The 6,623-nt window shown below is 41.2% G+C and overlaps 3 non-coding genes across 3 annotated transcripts; all 3 read left to right on the forward strand.

Moving 5' to 3' along the window:
- Window positions 1-4,161: 4,161 nt before the first annotated feature.
- Window positions 4,162-4,294, forward strand: LOC130456746 (small nucleolar RNA SNORA17). Its single transcript, XR_008915790.1, has one exon. It is a non-coding gene; the product is annotated as a small nucleolar RNA SNORA17 (small nucleolar RNA).
- Window positions 4,295-4,631: 337 nt separating this feature from the next.
- Window positions 4,632-4,778, forward strand: LOC130456741 (small nucleolar RNA SNORA43). The gene has a single exon (XR_008915785.1). It is a non-coding gene; the product is annotated as a small nucleolar RNA SNORA43 (small nucleolar RNA).
- A 1,438-nt stretch (window positions 4,779-6,216) lies between these two features.
- LOC130456742 (small nucleolar RNA SNORA43) lies at window positions 6,217-6,350 on the forward strand. Its single transcript, XR_008915786.1, has one exon. It is a non-coding gene; the product is annotated as a small nucleolar RNA SNORA43 (small nucleolar RNA).
- The last annotated feature ends 273 nt before the right edge of the window (window positions 6,351-6,623 follow it).

Consider the following 6,623-nt stretch of genomic DNA (forward strand, 5'->3'; position numbering starts at 1 on the left):
ATCTTAAAAGAATGGAAAGAGAAAGGAAGAGCCAATGCAGAAGAGAACGGACAGTTAGGGGGAAATATCTCAAAGTGGGTAAGTTGAAGTCTATAGAAGGATCAGCTAGGTGGCTCAGTAGATTGAGAGCTAGCTTTAGATCCCAGAAGTCCTGAGTACAAATCTGGTCTCAGACACTTCCTAGCTATGTGACCCTGGACAAGTCATTTAACCCCCATTGCCTACATTAGTGATGGTGAACTTTTTAGAGACTATGTGCCATGCTCCACCCGCCCCCACCCTCCCCCCAAGATCTCATGTTGTGGGCCACTACCTACCTACCTACCTACCTACCCCTTGCCTTATCTCAGACAAGGGTGAAAGCATTCCCATTGGGCTGCTGAGCAGAGGGGCAGGTGAAGTGAAAAAAAAGGTCCTTAGTGTTGTGGAGAGGGGGAGGGGAGCAGCTCTGCCCAAGTCCCTCTGCCTTTCTACTAACAAACTGGCAGGTGATGGCTTGCATGCCCACAGAGAGAGCTCTGCAAGCCCTATTTGGTACATATGCCATAGGCTTGCCATCATGGTCCTAGGTCTTACTACTCTTCTACTTTGGAACCAATACATAGCATTGATTCTAAGAAGGTACATAAATAAAAGTTTAGGGTTTTTTTTTTGTTTTTGTTTTTGTAATTACTTTGAAGTAATTACTTCTCTTTCTGGACTTTCAGTTCCCCTTAGAACAGACAGTCAGCATTGAGAAGGAGATACTGAGAACTCCTGTCTCCATCTTAAAACCTAACCATATACATATATATATGTAAAAATCAGTACTGTGTATAGATTCCAAGGCTGAAGAGTGGTAAGGGCTAGGCAATGGGGGTTAAGTGACTTGCCCAGGGTCATACAGCTGGGAAGGGCCTGAGGTCATATTTGAACCTAGGACCTCCCATCTCTCCACTGGCTCTCAATCCACTGAGCTACCCTCAATTAAATTTTTTTTAAGTGTCAAAGAAAGCTAAAGCTCGGTGAGCTGAAACTGGTAAGGGAAGTTGGGAATAACAAGAGTGGGTTTCTTTTGTTTTTTAACTATACTAAGAAAAAAAAAAGAGGGACAAAGAAAGGATAAGACCTATGCTAGGGAGGAGTGGGATGATAATAACTGGAATCAGAAAGAAGGCAGAGCTTTTCAATTCCTATTTCTTTCTGTTTTCTCTGCCTAAGAGAATGACTGTTACACTGGAAATGAGAGAACAAGAAGTTGATACCCAACATAAGTAAGGAGATAGTAAAAATTAAGGTTGTTAGGTGATGTGGTGAATAGAGTCCCTGGCTTGGAGTTAGGAACACTCATCTTCCTGAGCTGGAATCTGGTCTCAGACACTAGTTGTGTGATCCTGGGCAAGTCACTCCACTCTGTTTGCCTTGATTTCCTTATCTGTCAAATGAGCAGGAGAAGATGATGGCAAACCACTCTAGTATCTCTGACAAGGAAACCCCAAATAAGGTCGTGAAGGGACAGACAGGACTGAAAACAACTCAACAACAACAACAACAACAACAACAACAAAATGCAGGTTTTTGCACTTGATGAATTCAAGTCATCTGACCCAGATGAACTCCATTCCTGGCTACTAAAAAACCTGAAAGATGTCATAGCTAAACAACCGTTAATAATATTTGAAAAATTCATGGAAAATGAAAGAGGTACCACAAAACTGAAGCTGGACAAATTTCTTTCAAAAAAGTCAAATCATGGCTGCTAAGTGGCTCAGTGGATAGAGACAGGTCTAGAGACAGGCTAGGTCTTGGGTTCAAATGTGACCTCAGGCACTTCCTAGCTTTGTGAGCCTGGACAAGTTACTTAACTACAATTGTCTAGCCCTTACTGCTCTTCTACCTTGGAACCTATACTATTGATTCTAAGACAGAAGGTAAGGGATTTTTAAAAAAGCTAAATTGACAAGCATTTATTAAACACCTGTTTAATATGTCAGGAGCAGTGTTCAGTGCTGGGGAAAAGCCAAAAGAAAAGTCCCTGCTCTTAAGGGTCATTGGCTTTTGAGCTCTCGAATCTTTAAAAACTCTAGATAACCCTAAGTGCCCATAAGTTTTCATTATTTTAAAGTCCAAAACACCCATGCTCTGATCTGTCCCCAAAGGGTGCACATTCTCTAAAGCATGCTTACTAAAGCCTCTTCCAGACAGAGAAGGGGAAGAAGAAGCCTCAGGTGCGGGTCACCTGTTTTCCAAGGTGTGCTCATGGTTCGTGAGATCCTTGAGAAACTAGGAAGGGGACTCTATTGCGGCTGCGCAGAAACTAGGGTAACGATGGTAAGGGGCGGAGCGGCAGAAACCAGAGCGCGTCCTTGCATTGGAAAAGAATACGCATGCGTTTGCTGGCATGTCCCATGCAGGCCGCCGTAGGATCTATAAAAGGTACTGACGCCGCACTACGTTCTCTCTTTCAGTAACTATGGCGAAGTGCTCCGCGTTATTGGGTAAGGCAAACGGGCCCTAACGTCCCCTGGATTGGCACATCTTTCCCAACCCCACCGACTCCCTGGACTCCAGACCCTTGCGTAGTCCGAGTCTCTTCCTCGGTTTTCCCCTGACATATAACACTTCCAGTCCCTCGGACGTGTATTTCCCAGCCCTCGGGTTCCCCCACGTGTCCATCCTTCCATTACTTCCCTGAGCTGTTGGGCAGCAGGGTCCAAATTCCTCCCTTTTGTTCAGAATTCCTTCCTCACTCCCTTCTCCCACCTTTAATCTAGCAGGGCTATTTTATTTAAACGAAGGTTGTGAAAGTTAATTTCAGTACCACCTTATTGTACCCTTTGCTAGCCTTCCAGAATTTACCCCACAATTTTTTCCTAAATTGTCAAGTGCTTGGAAGTACTCTGAGCAGAGTTTCTTACGTTGAGGTGTGTGAAGGTCCATTTGCAGTTTTTGATAACTAAATATCATTGTAAGCCTGCCTACTTTGTACCTTTTATTAACATTAGTAAGAGACCTTAGATATCAGCACGCCGCAAAAGAGGTCCCATGAATCAGATAAATTCCTTTAGGCTGGTTAGATCCTTAAATCTTCCATTTTCCTTTTCACATTTCTGTTCTAAGTCTTAAAACTCACTTCCTTTCCTCTCATCTTCCTGATAACTGTATTTAGGGTGAAGTTGCTAGCTTTTAATATTTTTAGCTCTAGGTGGCAGCAGCTTGCTTAGGATAACAGCACGGGATACAATATAATCTGAGTAAAAAGAAATTAAAATATTTCTTTATAAAAACCAGCCCCCTACCTTAGAATCAAAATTTGTTGGAAAAAAATAGTAATAACGCATTTATAGAGTGCTTTGAAATTTGCAATATCTCAATTGATCCCCAACTCAAGTGTTATCTATTTTACAAATGAGGAGACTGAGGCAGCCTGATTTAAGAGACTGGTTCATCCGTGTTCTGTGTTTAGGTGAAATGCATGTAGGATTTAAATCCATTTTTGATGCTCTTATATATTAATAAGAACTTAGATTAGATTAGGGTGAAATGCTTTGTCATGCTGACATACAGTTCTTTGTTGTTTCTCTTATTGAGACTGACTGGAGGATTACTTGATTTTCTCCTTCTAGCAGGATCTAGCAGAATGGGAAAGCCGTGGACCCTGGAATGGTGCCCTCTGGGAGTGAGGCAGGTAAGTTTGGGGATTATAATAAATCCATCATAGTTAACAGGTTCAAACAATTGATTTCTTTGTGCCTTTTCTTAGACTTGTGATGGAATATTTTGTTAACTAATTTTAATGTTTATATCAGTAAGTCAGATTATTGATGAAGCTAAAATGAGATTTCAGTTATACCTCATAGTGGTGGTATTTTGGAGACCAGATTGGAATGTTGAGTGAGTTTACATATTGGTGCTTGAGTTTCTGCTGAGACCAACAAATGAATCCATACATAGTGCTCATTCTGGTAACCACTAGGAAATAGGTGCAACTTGTTTGCATTGAGTGATCCCTCATGGGGCTCATTCTGAATGGATCTGAAACTTCAAGATTTTTATTTCTGAATTTGATTCTTTTCATAAGTAGTTCTAGGTCCTATTTAAGCTGAATTAACTTGTGCCTATATTGTAGGGCAGTTAAAACTAGACTCCTAGAGGGGAGAGAAAATTTAATAGTAACCATAAATTGCCCCTAGAGGCGTTACAAATTTGGCTGCTGTGCCTCATTTGTGTCAGTAGGTGGCAAAGAGAAAGAGACTATGTCTACGCTCAGTGCTCTGACCCAGTGAGCACTCAGAATGATTAATAGCCTGACACTTGTAAATGTCTGCTTTTTCTTATGTTTTCATGCATTTTATTGACAACTTGAACTCTCATGAAACTTGGCTGTGTTCATGGATCTTTTTTTTGACAGGAGGAAGTGAAACAGGCCAAAATGAAAAAGTGCTTAAATGGTGAGTGAACTGAATGGGGATTCCATCAGTGTTGTGGGTCAAATTATGAGGGTATATCTTGGAAATTCAAGACTCACAAGAAGATAAAGAAATGATAGTAATGCTATTGTATTTGGTAGTCACAGTGTTGGAAAAGTTCTGGAGTGGCAAGTATTGGTGATATTCTAAATAAGAAATCCTTGATTGTTGCTAATAATGAAAAATGCTGCCATTACTGTTAACACATACAGCTGCTGCTGCAGTGCTGGGCTGTACCTGTGTCTTTAGGTAGCAAAGAGGAAGTGGCTTTTTCTACGCTCAGTGTTCAGAAATCTGTGAGCACTAAGAATGGTTGATTGCCTGACATTTTTCTGGATTTCCCAACATTTGTGGATCCCTGATCTTATGGGCCCTGGCTATATTTTCAAAATTATATAAGCAGATAAGTTCAATTGATGAGAACAAGGTGTTGACTTTGGATCACTGGGCAAATCAGTATCATAAGAAGTATAATCTTGATGACTCTTGCCACTGCTAGAGTGGTCTTTCTCCTGAACTATTGTTAAATAAGCTTGCTGTGCCAGATAGTGGTTATATGCTGTGTGTGTGTGGGGGGGGGGGGTGATCAGAAAGAACTAGCACTTCCAGTATAGGGCTTGCCACACCCAGTTCATTCACCTTTGGTGTCTGCCTTTCACCCAACTCTTGCCCATGGCTCCTAAAAAGCTGTAGCATGTATAGTGGGTCACATCCTGGCAGAGTGACTAAGCCAGATTAAGGATAACTGACTTTAGTAAGAGGGTATCTACCCAAAACAAGACTTGCCCTGGCAGAATGGGCAGATGAGAACTTTTTTTTCCAGTAGCCATAAAAGTGGCAGAAGATCTAGAGCAATTAGTTGGGTCAGATATTGAACATGCCAGGGTCATCCACTGTATCAGCAGTCAATCCTGACTTTTGTATTCCCACTGGATTTTTTTTTAAAAAACCTTTACCTTCTGTCTTGGAGTCAATACTGTGTATTGGTTCCAAGGCAGACAAGCGGTAAGGGCTAGGCAATGGGGGTGACTTGCCCAGGGTCACATAGCTAGGAAGTATCTGAGGCCAAATTTGAACCCAGGACCTCCCATCTCAAGGCCAGGCTCCCAATCCACTGAGCTACCCAGCCCACTGGATTTTGATGACTTCAAGAGAATAAGACTAAAGACTACAACTGCCATTCTTAAATCCAATTTATGTACTAGTGAAGACATGATCCTGTAATGTTAGTGTCATTGATCCTCTTTGAAAACAAAGAAACAGCAGTAATATATGCTGGGATTCAAAGACAAATGAGGTAGCTCCCTACCCTTAACATTCTTTAGGACTTACCTGTTTAGCCCTTTGGGTATTGATTTGGGATAAAGCTCCTGTTTTAAACTTGTTTAAATCTTGTGATCTTCTGTAACTCTTTGTCCCCAATTAGATTAATTCAATGGCCAGACTCCCTAGGGAGAAAGAACTTAGGTCAAGATCATCTGGATCCCTATCCATCCCAGATGTGTTAGACTAAATTGTCACTTCCTTGAGAGTAGGGATCTGGGCTGTCAACAAATATTTGTTTATTTGATTGGACAGTGAGTTGTCTGACAACAAGGAGGACTTCCAGGTGCATCATCTGTTGATTGAGGAAGAGGCGGAACATCCCTTCAGTATAACTGTAGGACTGCTGGACAGTATATCATCTATGGGATCAATGCTCCAGATTGGTGTACTGATGGCCTCTTACACAGGTGAGTACCACAGGAAGGCAAAGTATGTTGATTGATCTGCCCCCTAGAGGCATTACCAAAGTGACTGCTATGTCATATTTGGAATTAGGTGGCAAAGAGAAAAAGGCTATGTCTACGCTCAGTGTTCTTAAACTTGTGAGCACTTAGAATGATTAATAGCCACACAATGTTTGTGTATTTTATGTAAGTTTTCCCAGTTAATCTAAAGAGATGTCAGTGGCAATAAGAGGACCACTGTCTCTTTGTATTTTCTTATGGATCCTGTAAGCAAAAATAACTCAGGGTAAAAAATTATTCTAGTTCTGATTCTGAATTTTCTTGCCTGAATGTTAACTCATTTATATAATAAAGTTGTCTACAAAGTTTTGTTTCAGAAACTAGATAAATTAAAGAATCTGATTCCAGAATACAGTTTGCCAGTATGGGGATATGGTCAAGCATC

The sequence above is a fragment of the Monodelphis domestica genome, chromosome 1 (assembly GCF_027887165.1).
Source record: "Monodelphis domestica isolate mMonDom1 chromosome 1, mMonDom1.pri, whole genome shotgun sequence".
Lineage (NCBI taxonomy): Eukaryota > Metazoa > Chordata > Mammalia > Didelphimorphia > Didelphidae > Monodelphis > Monodelphis domestica.